The sequence below is a fragment of the Pteronotus mesoamericanus genome, unplaced genomic scaffold (genome assembly GCF_021234165.1).
Source record: "Pteronotus mesoamericanus isolate MK-2021 breed Mesoamerican mustached bat unplaced genomic scaffold, CSHL_Meso_final contig_50, whole genome shotgun sequence".
In the NCBI taxonomy this organism is placed as follows: domain Eukaryota; kingdom Metazoa; phylum Chordata; class Mammalia; order Chiroptera; family Mormoopidae; genus Pteronotus; species Pteronotus mesoamericanus.
The window spans coordinates 31,832,904-31,847,080 of NW_026555186.1; the positions used below are offsets into that span (position 1 = coordinate 31,832,904).

General features: G+C 40.3%; 1 pseudogene; it reads left to right on the forward strand.

Annotated features, from left to right (window-relative positions):
- The first annotated feature begins 1,276 nt into the window (after positions 1 to 1,276).
- LOC129074754 (uncharacterized) lies at positions 1,277 to 1,413 on the forward strand (annotated as a pseudogene).
- The last annotated feature ends 12,764 nt before the right edge of the window (positions 1,414 to 14,177 follow it).

The following is a 14,177-nucleotide window of genomic DNA, read 5'->3' on the forward strand; positions in this document are numbered from 1 at the left end:
TCAAAGTTCTGTTGGTAAAAAGGGTAGACGAGCATAGGTTTCTAGCTGCGACCCTAGGCAGTTACTTAATGTCTGTGTCCCAGTTTTCTCATCTGTAAACTGGGTACTGGACCACCACTGCCCACCTCAGAGGGTTATTACAAAGCTTAAATAGGCGAATTTTTATAAAGCACACAGAACACAGCACTATGAAAGTTGTTAAATACATTAATAAAGGGGAGAGTGGTCATGGGGTGGGCAGTAAGCAGGTCCTATCATTAAGCATGGCTCACCTGTGTAGTAATTCTCTTTTGCAGTAACATTCTGTTGAATATTATAACATGATATTAGCTGTACTCAGGGCATTAATGGAAGGGATGCTGCCCTCCCTTGGCAAGGACACTTGGCTGCAACCTGGAAAAGCATTGTAAGGTGACCAGTAGAGAATGAGCCAGGGGCTAAGCTCCTTCACGTGACGAGGCACAATCACAAGAGTGGTACCAGAGCTGTAGCTGGGATATAGCAACATTTCCCGGCTCCCCTTGCAGCTAATGTGGCTACATCACTAAGCTTTTTCCAATAGAGAGTGAGCAGAAGTGAGTGTGCATAAAGGGAAACCCCTGGCCTTTTTCCTTCGGCTCCTTCCCCATCCCATGGCAGGAATGAGAATGGCTGGAGCTCCTTTGTGAAGATGGCAGGGCTTCCAGGAAGCCTGGATCCCTGAATGACTGCATGGTACAGAGCCATCCCCTGACCTGGAACACTACCCTGGACTGTTATATGAGAAAGAAAGGCATTTCTACTGTGTTTGAGCCATTGCATTTTGGGACATATTTATTCCAGCCTTTTACCTCAACTAATGTAATTACTTTCATAATTTAAAATAGTATCTTTTAGCCCTGGCTGGTGTGGCTCAGTGGATTAAGTGCTGGCCTGTGAACCGAGGGGTCTCTGGTTCAATTCCCAGTCTAAGGTACATGCCTGGGTTGAGGGCCAAGTCCCCAGTGGGGGGCATGTGAGAGGCAGCCACACATTGATGTTTTTCTCCCTCTCTTTCTCCCTCTCTTCCTCTCTCTAAAACTAAATAAATGAAATCTTTAAAAAATGAAAAATAAAATAGTATCTTTTAAAAACACACTTGCTTTATGGTGTGCCTAAATTTCTGAAAGGATATTTTGGAAATTATAATAACATCTGTAGAGTAGTGGGAGGGAATTTTGCTTTGTTTTTACTCTATTTATAATGGTTGAAATTTTGAACTATATATGTAATACTTATTCAAAAATTTAAAGTAATTATCGCTTCTCGGCCTTTTTGCTGAGATCAAGTGTAGTATCAACAGTTTAAAATAATTAATTTTTAATTAGAAATGTTAATATTACACCATTGTAGTTTGTGGAAATTCATCACTGATTGCCACCCAACCTGCGCTTGAGTCGCTTATCCACTAACCCTATGGCCAGGGAAGAGAGAAAGGTGACGGGTGAAGCCGGCAGCAAAAGCAGCGGGTGAAATCCTGAAGGGGAGGCAGAGCGGCAGGGCTCTGCAGGACCCTCCGGCAGAGCCAGCTCCCTTGGGTGCCGGCAGTTGGACTCCTCATCTCCCGTCATGCTGTGTCAGCGCGAAGGAGGTGATCACTGCACAAGAGTAGTGTCACTTCCATTTCCTGAACATCCTATGTCTCAAGATGGTATCTTTTAATAGGACTTGTTCTGAATTTTTGGTTGGATGAACAATGTGACATTTTATAACTAATGGAAGGAGAATTTAGTTTCTGTCCTTGTATATTGAGTTCATTTTTCCTGCCTCCTATATTTGATGTTGGTATGAAAGGGGGATTTATTATTTTCTTAGTCACGGTTTCCAACAAGCTCCCATTTCAAAGCCAAAAGGAAAGGTGCAGTTTAATGCTGAGTAATTTTCTCCTCAAGGGCTTATTTAATATGGAGCAAGGGAGGGCATTGTAAGATTGATAGTTCAGAGTTTTCCCAGGATCTAATGGCTATTTGAAATTATCATTTTATTCTTGCTCTCTGTTTTCTCTTTCGTCCAGTGACACCTTTTATAAACTCCAGCCCCTGGGGAGGCACCAGCCCCCTTTGCTGGAGGGTGCTGATGGCATCTCCCACTCTAGGCTTCCTTGAACTCAATGAATTTTCCCCAGGAGAGTCTGTCAGGTGAAATATTTGGCAAATTAGTAAAACAAAAGGGATTCAAATAGCTTCAGAAACCGCTTTTTAATAGTTTGAAAGTTAGAACATTGAAGAACTGATGCATCGTTGGTGCCAGTTTCATCATCCCCCTTGGTTCTCGGTTGCTCGCCAGACTAAGCTTTATGCTGGCCCCTCACACAGTCTGATGCAGCGCCCCCAGCCTTACTGCCCAGGGTTCCCTGTGGGGTTCACCCAGGGCCCCAGCCGGACTGAGTGCTGCTGGTTCCTGGGTGCACATGGCCTTGACCCACCTCTCATGGACTTGTCACGAAGTACTTGCCCCCTCAACCAAAGGCCGCAACCACAGTTTGTGGATTCTCTGGGACACAACACTGCCAGCCTGATTTTTATTTTTAGGGAGGGTCCATGTCACATGGCCTCAGAGACAGAGAGCATGTCTTAACAACCTTTGCCTCTTGGAAGCTTCTGGCCCACTGCTGGGCACATAGTAGGTGCTTATGAATGTGCATTGCACTGACCATGTAAAGAGGTTGAAGAATCGAACCAAAGCTGGAGAGCCTTCTCTGTCAAAATCATCTCTCTGACAGGGGCTAGTAAATTACAGCCTAGTGGCCAAGCCCAGCTGCTGCTCGTTTTGGCAAGGACCCTTAGCTAAGAATTCTTTCACATTTTTAAATGATTGAAAACATAAGAAGAATAATATTTCATGACATATAAAAATGATACGAGATTCAAACTTCAGTGTTCAGAAAGTTTTATTGGCGCCTGGCCACACCCATTTATTTACATAGTGTGTGTCCATGCTGCGGCTTCCCCACCCCCACGGCAGAGCTGAATGGCCCCAACAGTGATCATATGGCCCCCGAAATCTAAAATTCTTACTGACACTTTGCAGAAAAAGTTTGCTGACCCATGCTCTATAAGCTAAGGTTTTTCAAATGGAAATACTGTTCTTGCTCTTCTTCAAATCTGCAATTGTGCTAAAGGGCAAAAATGGTCACTATTTCACTGATTTGTTTTTCACACTATTTACTATTTTGAAATTTCTTGAGCAACAGCCCTATATATGGTAAGCTAGAAGTATTCAATTCCTGCCATCCTCAAGAACATTTGACAAATGTACTTTAAGTATATAGCTACCTGTAATGGGCAGGTGGGGGGAGTTCTCTGGAGACTTGGTGATGAGCAACATCAACAGTCCCTGCCCTTGTGTTGTTAATTCTAATGTTTGGAAAAACTGAACAACATATGACACAAAGTATGATAATTGTTTTGACTGAGAAGTAAGAAGGTGCTCAGAGAGTAGAGACTACATTGGCTTATCTAGGTGCATCAGGGAAGGCTTCTCAGAGGAGGTAACATTTCTGGTGAGACCTAAAGGACAAGTAGGTATCTTATCAGTGAAGAGTAGGGGGACTTTCACATGAGAGAAACAAACTTCTATCTTTTTAAAGCCATTGCTATTTGAGGGTCCATGTAACATGCATGCAAACCTGTATCATAATAAATACATTCTTTGTACCAGAATAGCTGCTTCCTAAATCAATTTGCAAGACCTGCCTCTCCCATGAGCTGGAAGTCAGAGCCACTGGACAGACCAGTGTTGGAAGGAGCTTTGAACTCCTGGATAAAGGATTCTGGGTTGCAGGCTCCTTGACAAAATTCCCTTCTAGTACCTTGGCTTCTGAAGTGCTCCACCTAACAGCAGCAATCAGTGGGAACTGTCTTGCCACTTTTGTTTTCAAGGTGAAGAATTATTTCTGAGGCTTAGTGAGATTGTTCTGGAAAGAGGCTGAGAAAACTTAGCTTTGGTGTCTCTTCCGACATCTGTTGCCTAAATTCCATGTAACTCAGATAAAACCAGGACCATGCAACACCTTAGGGAAATTAACACTAGCTCTGTTTAGAACTTTATACCAGGACTAAATATCAGGCATTATTTTTACTTTAAAAATCAATGACAGCCTGTGGCAACTATGAAGATGTGTGTTTTTTTTACGGTGATTCATTCTTCTTTCCAAATACTCATTTCGTGCAGAGGAGCCATGTAAATATGAAAAGCCAGCCCAATAAATTAGTCAGTATACCGATGAATATGTTTTCATTAACTGGACCCACTACTGATTCCTGTGAACTATTGAAGAGATTAAGAAATGCTGGAATAATGGAGCAGATGTAAACCTCTCCATAACATGATTAACTTCTTACTCATGTTTCCAGGATGTATTACCTTTTTAATCTTAAGTGAAAAAACTATGTAGCTGTCATATTTGGTTGTGTAGCATTCAAACACCCTTTTTATTTTGGTGAATCCAAGATGAGTGGAGGTCAAAATCTGCCTTTCTCCTCTAGAAGCTGGAGAGGAGTAGACAAGTCCCCTCTGGAATTCCTTGGACCTGCCTGTGGACATTTGACCAAGTCTCAGCCAATCAGAGGCTCTTTGCAGAGAGTTTGGATCTTCAGGGAGTGACAACCAGGTCAGCGATCATTCAGAATGGCTGGCTGGCTGGAATTGAGCCTTGAGCAGGTGGTAACAAGTATCCAGGGCTGGTGATGCCGCAGCCAGCACCCTGACTGAACCTCAGGTGGGCTCTTGACTTTGCCATGCACCCCTGATTTCTTGCATCCAAGGCTCACTCTCCAGTTTTTCTGAAATTCTTTGAGACAGCTGGTATCCTTCCAATAAACTTTTTTTCCTGTAAAGTAGGTTTTATGATTTTCAAAAACACTGGCTGTTTCATAGTCTATGTGAGAGTAAGATACATGATATTATTCTGTACCTTGTTCAATTCTAGACAAGGAAGAATTAATTTAAAAACTGCAGTTACTTCAAGGGTCCCACTGACAAGAAAGCATGTACTCTACAAAGAATGTTGTGTTGTAACACATTTGTTCAGTGCACTTAATTGCTACTCACCCTTTCGATGGACAAAGGACGGGTCAGGGAAAGGCCGCGGTCTCCAGGAGCCTGGCAGAAAGGCAGTGGTGTTTTAGAATTTGGAGAGACCTTTAAAACCGTCTCATCCGGACCCCTCATTCTACAAATGAGAACATTTAATCTCAGGCTAGCTAAATGATTTACCCTAAATTGCATAGCCAGTTAGTGGAAGAGAAGGGATTGTACTCAGACACCACTCCTGGAGAATTGTGTTATTTGGCAGGTAAGACAGGTGGGGTGGGGAAAGGCGCGATGCAGACAGGTATCTAGTTTGCAGAACTGAGAGCAGAAAGTGTCTGTTTGGTTATGAGGCCCAGGCAGTCACACAGTCAGGTCATGAGGACAAAGAAGGTCTGAGTAGGTGCGGAGATGCCCCAGAAATGCAGGGTTGCCTAAGAATAGGATAGTCTTAGAGCCAAGGCCAGACCTGAATTCCTCCTCTTGTTCTCAGGCTCTGTGGACACGGAGCCTGAGCGTTTCGACACCTTAAAAAAAACAAAACCCTGTTGGTACTTGCCACCTTTTATAAAAGCTCTCATGAATTTTGGTTTAACTTCTGGAATATTGGTCCTCCCTTCCTTTGTTCTGGATATTGACATGCCTTAAAGAATCTAGTTTCAATTGGACTTCCTACCAGTCAGTGATGCTCTCTGGTCATTAGGTAGAATTATTCCTTCAGTTTGAGAGGTTTGCTTTATCCTTTGGGCAGATATTAGTTATATATCCACCCCCTGCCTCAAAGAGCTAATAAATTATTTGGAAGAATAGAATTTGACTCATTTAGGTTTGAAAATAGGTATTTAAAATAAAACTACTTTCTCAGACATCACCACTACGCAGCATGCTTTAATGTTAACGTTATCGACAGATGGGATGTGTCAAAAGCCTCAGGATAACTCATCTTTCTTGCTCTCTATTGCCATTTAGAGTTGCTTTTTTATCATTTGATTGATGCCCAACATAGATCTCCTTAGTATCTTTAAAGTTATGATGCTGGATGAGCAAAGGGTCTGCATCAAACAAACAAACAAACAAACAAACAAAAAACCCTCCAAAAACCTGTTTCAAACCAGGCTGGTGACTATGTAGGTATGGGGGATTATGTTCCAGCACAGAGAAGATTAGAAAATCCAAGCAAAGCTGAGACAAGCCTTAATGGGAGAAGTGCAGCATGTGTTACTCCAGGAAAAGGTACTCTTTAAATAAGAACAATGCTGAGGTGGTAACCCCTACGTAACAAATATGTAGAAGGAAGAAAACTAAGAAGTGGTCACCTGGTTAAGATACAATCTTGAAAATATATTTAAAAATATTTTTATTTATTGATTAGAGGGGAAAGAGGAAGGGGACAGAAGAAGAGAGGAAAGTAGAAATTGAAACATTGCTTTATTATTCCACTTATTCATGCATTCATTGGTTGTTTCTTGTATGTGCCCTGACCGGGGATTGAACCCATTGTCTTGGTGTATTGGATGACATTCTAACCAACTCAGCTAGCTGGCCAGGGCAAAAATATTTTTAACACTTGAAAATATTTGGTGTGATGTTTATCTCTGTGTGATGTTTATACAGCATAAATCTGCACAAAAGAGTGTTTTTACATAGTAATGTAATGAAAATAACTAATTATTATGTTCTATATTAAAGTAATATTTAGGTGATAACTAACCATTGTGTAATAGGATAATTTGATAGTTTATGGATTTAAGTTAAGGATCTTCTATTTCTTAAAGAATGAGGAGGTTAAGAACTAGAAAATTAAGAATTAATATCACTTTCAGTTTTGTTTCCAATTCAAAGGAAATCATTTTAAGCATGAAATGTTACGATGGATTCTGAGGCCTTCATACTAAATGTAATAAAATCCATATCTCTAAGTTCTGTCGAAAAAAACCCATGTGTCAAACAAACTTCTAAACAAAAACCACTATTTTTGGTTGTTGTTTAGAAGTCCTTTGTTGTGGCTGAATTTTAAGTGTTCCTTGATCGTAGTTAAGATTGATTATACTCTTGACTATGTAAAAGAGTTCACCCAGGGTATTACCAAAGCCAAATTCTGTGCAGTTTTCAAAATTTCATGCAAGGCAGCAACTGAAATGTAGTTGGAAAAGAACAGGGAGATGTTTTCAGTGTCCTAATAGATTCTGGTTCACCTTCCTGACCAGTGTTCAGTAGGGAGTTAATTGGAGTGGGTAGAGTCACTGTCGCCACTGGTCAAGTCAGTTCTTGGAGGTGTACTGGATACGTCCCTTCCTCTGATCCCTTGCTTGCTCATAGTGTTCTTCCCTGCCCCATCTTCTCCACTTCCTTTTCTAAATCTTGCACCTCCTTGGGAACCCAGCTCACTTCCTCCCTAGAGCTCTTCGCTGACCATCCCAACTACTATGGCATAACCCTGTTGTGAATTTCTATAAATTTATACATGGGAGCAATCATTTGGTCCTTGGTTTGTATGTAGACTTTAAAAAAAATATCCCCTTCCCTCCTAGCCAAATTCTAAGCTCTTTAAGGTCCAGGGTCATGTCTCTGATCTCTGAACTGCTAACAGTGCCATCTCAACACAGGCAGTGAACATTGGATGACTAATCACCTGTCCTACTCAGCATGATGGCTCACTTTACACTCTGCAGAGAGAAGAAACCAGCACGCAGAGAGTAAGGCCACCATCAAATTTCCAAGTCTAGACTCAGTCTGAGGCTCTTACTGGGATTTCTGAGATAACCCCGTAGCCTCATAATAAATACCCACTTAGCTTCAGCTAACATGAGAACACGTCTGTTACTTGGTACAAACACACGTGAGCCCGACAAAATGAAATGAGATCCTGGAATGTAGATGTTAAAGGAAACATGCAACTTCTCAGATAATCTTTGATGATATCAACTAATTGGAGCAAGAAGCGTCAGGGGCCACTAGAATGGATTAGGTGACTCCGAAAGCTTTTACTGGGAGCTTTATGAGTAGAGGGCTTGATTCTAGGTGTGTGAGCATAGTAGATACTTTTGATGCTCCGTGTCCCATCCCCTTGGACCACCTCTAATTTCAGCCAGGCCCCCAATATGTGAAAGACCTTAAGAATGTACTCTCTAAAGACTTTTTCTCCTTTCTTGCTTTAATTGCCTCTTTCTGCTTTCTAGGATCACATCCCAAATAAACGACCTGTTTCTGTAACAGTGGGGAGTTGTAACCCATCCCCACCATTCTTTTGACATTGTTTCTGTAAGTGCTGACTTTGACTAATATGTAGCTTGTAACACATCTTACAAATGATTACAGAATGTTTATAAAAGAATCCTAGAAACTAACTTCAGAAGATACAGACTCTGACCTTCAGTCATCCCAGCTCTAGGAGACTGGTAAAACCAGGATGATGTAAAATCAGGATGATAAAAACCAGGATGGCATACACCAGACCTTCACTTGACCAGTTTTGAAGTTCTTGTCAGAATGGACTGTGCTGGTTTTGCATGTAAAGAACTTTTTAACCCCCTCCACTTTATCTCTTCGTTCCGCTCTCCCTCCTTATAAAAACATCTGCCTGCACTGAGATGTGGAGATGGGCTTTGAGACATGAGTCCCCCGTCTTCAAGCATTACTGGCATCTGAATAAACCACTTTTCTTACCAGCACCTGCCTCATGAGTTCGGCCTTTGTGGTGGCGAGCAGCCAGACCTGCGTTTGGCTCCATTCCCAGACCTCGTCTAGGAACTTCAGCTAAGGCAGAGAGACATAGACGATATGGTATTTGCCCATAGATTTCTTACAAGCTTAGATAGAGTATTTGCACATGCATTCTTAGAACACAATAAAATGAAAATAAAAGGCAGATTTTAATTAAATGACACGAATACAATAGTATAGATTCTACTCCGTTATGGTTAATATAGATTTTATTAAATTTTTGTAGTTATTCTCCCAGTTCTGATAGTTCTAACTAGGAAGATATGGTTCTTCCACAATTATTTGTTTTTTTATATTTTATTAATTTCATGTCTCACTGAAACATCATTCTGTTTTCAGCAAAGTATGAAGTGGTGAGATTGGTACATTTTGTACCATATTCTTAGTGATCAGTAATTATATCCTGTCATTTAAATGATATTCTATTCAACTTTATAGAGCTTTAACATCTCTTAACTTTTTACTTCACTTACTACTAAATGAAACATTTAGGTCTTGACAAAATTATTTTGAAACATGTCATGAGAGTAGACAAAATGAATTAATCAGTTTGTACTTGTAGACAATATTTTAAAGGAAAAAGAAAAGGAACTTAATATTTTAATTGTAAACTAATATAACAATATTAAGAAAAATTATGAGTGAATATAAACACCATCCATAGAAACATTTTATCAAAATTTTTTATTTTAATTTTTATGGTTGGCCATATTATAGAAATATTTTTAAGCAATTGTAGCATTCATAACATTTTGTATTCAATATTTTATTGAGTGAATTTTGGAGAGTTTTAAGAAGTCATCTTGAGAAATTAGCTAGTCACGTGTAACATTCTGGTATTATAAGCAAGAGGCCTTCCCTACCCACTGGATGGAGTTCTAAAGGAAGGTTATTTTGAGAGGTTCCTTTTCTCCAGTCAACTACTTTGTTTTCTAACCTTGTTCAGATCAGGAAATCTTGGTTTGTGCCATATTTATGAAAGAGGTCATTATATTCTTTAAAATTTCAAGTTTTAAATGTTGTTATGATTTTTTTAAGCCTTTTAAAATATGTCTTATGAAAACAGGGCATTGTTTTGGTTTGCATTTCAGAGTCTTGGCAAGATCTTTCTTTAATACTACATTTTGATTTGTACTTTCTTCCAAGCCCTGTGACAGCGAGACTTCGTCCTCAGAGGCGATGATGGTGTGCCTCACTGTGGGTCTTTTACATTTATTTTTGCTGGGCTTTTAGTGGTGGAACCTTGTACTGTTCTTCAATTCTAGGAATTTTTCTTTCATTATTTCTTTGATAATTTATTTGTTTCTATTTTCTCTCTTCTGTTTTTCTGGGTCTTCTGTTTTTAGCATGTTAGTCCTCTTGGATTAATCATATATGTAATTTCTTTCCTATTTTAATCTCTGTGTCTTTTTGTTCTACTTTTGGTAATATTCTCTCAACTTTATCTTTCAACTTCATAAGTGATTTTTTTCACTACTAACGTCATATTTTAACAACTGAGATTTATGGACAAAAATATGAAAAGTAGATCATAGAGGCAGTTGTCGGCAGAATCCAGGCATGACAGTAGTATACAAGGTGGTTTAGCAAGCAGTCCATTGAATGGAGTGTGCTGCTAAGGACATTGAGCATAACCACTGTACACACTGATCATTGATTTATTTTTTAATATTTTTGGTGAGAACTAGTATCATATCTTTTAATTTCCAAGGACTATTTTTTGGTATCTAAACATTGTTTTTCTATAGCAATATTCTTTCATTACACAGATACATTATCTTCCTTAATCTCTCTAAGGTTAAGATCATTTTGAAATTTTCTTCTTTGCATTATCTCTGAGTTTATATTTTCACATCGTATTATCACAGTTTTATTTTTTATATTTTAAAAATATTTTATTTATTTACTTTTAGAGAGGGGAAGACAGGGAGAAAGAGAGGGAGAGAAACATCAGTGTGTGAGACATACATCAATCGGTTGCCTCCCACACGCCCCCAACTGGGGGCCTGGCTCGCAACCCAGGCATGTGCCCTGACTGGGAATCTAACCAGTGACCCTTCAGTTTGCAGGCCAGAGCTCAGTCCACTGAGCCACACCAGCCAGGGCACATCCTCACAGTTTTAAATCTAGTGGAAGAAGGTCTTAAAAAATGTAAACAGAAATTCCAGAGTTTAATCTCATTGGCTATGATTGGCTCAGCTCTGGTTATTTGCTTATTCTTGAACCAGTCTCGTGTAGGGAGACCACACTTTTCCACCTAGGAGTTGATCAATGTTCTTTCCCTAGAGCTAGAACTGAGATTGGGAGAAGAGTGGGAGAAGAGTGGGCCTTCAAAAAAACCACTAGGCTATACTAGGAAAATGGCAAAAGGATAATGGAGGCCAAAAAACAACACATACACTTAGTATTGCACCCGGGTAAGGGGTTTCCTCTGGAGCAGCCTAGCTTGGAGGTCAAAAAGCCAATGGCTGAATTCCTGCAGCAACCAGTTACTCGCAGTTTCAAGGCAACTCAGTCTATCTCCAGACACCACTACTTTTTAAGAAAGTCTTGTATTATGTTAAAATCTAGCATCTTTTAGCTGTTATCCATGACCCTAGCTCTGCCCTTGAGTGTACCCTTGAGGTACATGAAGGCAGCTGTCATGGTGTCAGATCTTTCTTTTCAATCTCAGTATCACCTGTTGCTCTAGCTATTTCTAATCTAAGAGAATTTTGAATCCTTCCTCTGTTTTTCTTTCTTGGTTTGTGCATTTTGGTATAGCACAACAGCCTGGATTATACCATTGTACCAAAGTACCATTGTTTAGTACTTTCAAGTTGATTCACTTTAATTTTGGAATATAGGAAAGAGTTCATTTATTCACTTACTATGTATCGAGTTTCTGCTACCGTAGTTCTTAACCTTTGTCACACATTAGAATCACAGGGGAGGCTTGTGATGCCCTGGCCAAAGCCCAGACTAAAACTGGACTTTCTGGGATGAGGGATGAGAACTCTGGCACCAGTACTTTTTTGAACTCCCCAGGTGATTTTAATGTGCAGCCAGAGTAGAGAATGACTGCTCTGCTATGTGACAGATCTCCTTAAGATATGACCTCATTGATTATAGATTTCCTCAAGGTATGTTTTTCAAAAAATATATTTGAGTTATGTCTCCCCCCTTTGCCTCTGGCTAACCTTGTTCACTTTGTGTGTGGGACAATTCATCAGGTCACAGCAAAGAAAGCAACCTGGAGCCAAACAGCTATTTAGCCATGTGTAAATATTGAGGTTTCTGATAAAAGCGGTTATATTAATTCTAGGTAAAACCTTCTTTTTATGTAACTTTTTTTTTTCCAGTTTGGCTGATTACTCCTGGAGGTCAGTTAAGTAAACTGACCCCCATGAGTTTATTTAACTGACCTGATGCAGAATCAAGAGCAGCATTATGTTCTTGTGGGAACTTAAGAAGAGCTTTTGAAATTATTTTCAACCGAAAGTGTAGTCTTATCTTTTATGACTATGAATTAAAGGCCATCTGTGAAGCTGCTGAGTTTTATAGAACAGTTTTCATTTACATTGACATTTATCTTATAACGTGGCAGTAGAAAAAATTCTGAAACATTTGCAGAACAAAGGTTAAGGCCAACTTTCTCTGTGTGATGTTTATACAGCATAAATCTGCACAAAAGAGGGATAGATTTCTTATTTATGTTTAACTACAGTGTCTATTGTGCACCATAAAATCTCATGTTAAGTAGCTTCACTGAGGAAAACAGAGAAGGGAGGGAGGTTGAGAATAAAGGAGAGGGACAGTTTAGTGACTCCTCGTAGCAGCCTCCTTTGAATTGTCTCCTGACACTTCCTGACTTCAGAACATTTTCCCCAATTTTTATTTTGAATATTTTCAAACATATAATAATGTTGAAAGAATATTACAGTAACATCTGTCTATCCTTTTGTATCCCAATGGCCTAAGAACCAAGAGAGCTGATGGTATAGTTTTTGTTCAAAGGCTGATAGGCTTAAGACCCAAGAAAAACTGATGTTTCAGTTAAAGTCTGAAGGCAGGGAAAACAGTTAATATCCCAGTTTGAAGGCAGTTAGGCAGGAAGAATTTTTTCCTTACTTTAGGAAAAGTCAGCCTTCTTCTTTAAAAAACAAACAAAAAAAAAAATCCAGACCTTCAACTGATTAGATGAGACCCGCCCACATTAGGGAGGACAATCTGCTTTATTCAGGTCTACCTATATAAATGTCAATCTCATCCCAAAACGCCCTTATTGAAACATCCAGAATAATGTTTGAGCAAATATCTGAGCACCTTGTGGCCCAGTTAAGCTGACAAGTAAAATTAAACACTATACCTTCTTTTAGTTTTCTATTGCTGCACAGAAATATTATCACAAACTTAGCATCTTAAAACAACACATATTTATTATCTCATAGTTTCTGTGAGTCAGAATCTGGAGCATGGCTTAGCTGGGTTCTGTTCTTAAAGTCCCACAAGGCCGCACAAGGTGTCAGCCAGCATGTGGTCTCCCCTGGGGCGTGGTCTGCTCTGACGTGCGACTGCGGGAGGCTCTGCTTCTAAGCTCGCTCAGGTTGTCGACAGAATTCAGTTCTTTCAGAGCCTCCGTTTTTTGCTGGCTGCCAGCTGGAAGTCATTCTCAGCTCCTGAAGGCCACCACAGTTCCTTGGCAGGTCCTTGCTTGCCTAACCCTCAATCCCTATGTTTTCTCTTAGTATTCTCTACAAATTATTTTGGGTTTATCAAAGGAAATGTGATGACTTTCCCTGGGTCCTTTTGTAGTAAAAAACTGGAAAATATGAGATATCTACTTTCATCTCCAAATATACCTAAGCTTGACAGATTCTATGAACATTATATTGTAAACATGTGCTGGCTTGCACTTTATATATCTCGGATCCCTCACCAGTTCCAGCTTGCCTTGCTGCCTGTTCTGGAGCCCACACTGTGCAAGTACATGCTCCCTCTTCTCAGAAAGACTTGCTCCAGTGTCTCCATATTCACAGGGATTTCTGCTCGTGCGTGAGCTCTCTCCTTTCCATATGTATGTGACTCCCTTCGCCTTCCTCCACCCAGTGGCTGAGTCGTGCTCCTGACGCCCTCCTTCCTGCTACCTCCTGTCCAGGGCCAGCGCCCCTCACCTCTGCTCTGGAGCCCATAGGGACATTCTCCACTTCCATCATCACTTTTGTCCTTGCTTCTGTTAATCTTCAGTCTCCGCTTCATTAACGTTTTTCCTTTCGGCTAACCTAGAGGTGCGTGTTTTCCCCATCTTAAATCCTCTCTAGAACAAATGTTTCCCACTGCAGTTTCTCGTATTCACACTTAGGGTAGATAAATGTATCAGCAGGAAGGGCGGTAGGAGCTCTGGGCCGGGCCAGAGCCTCACGGAG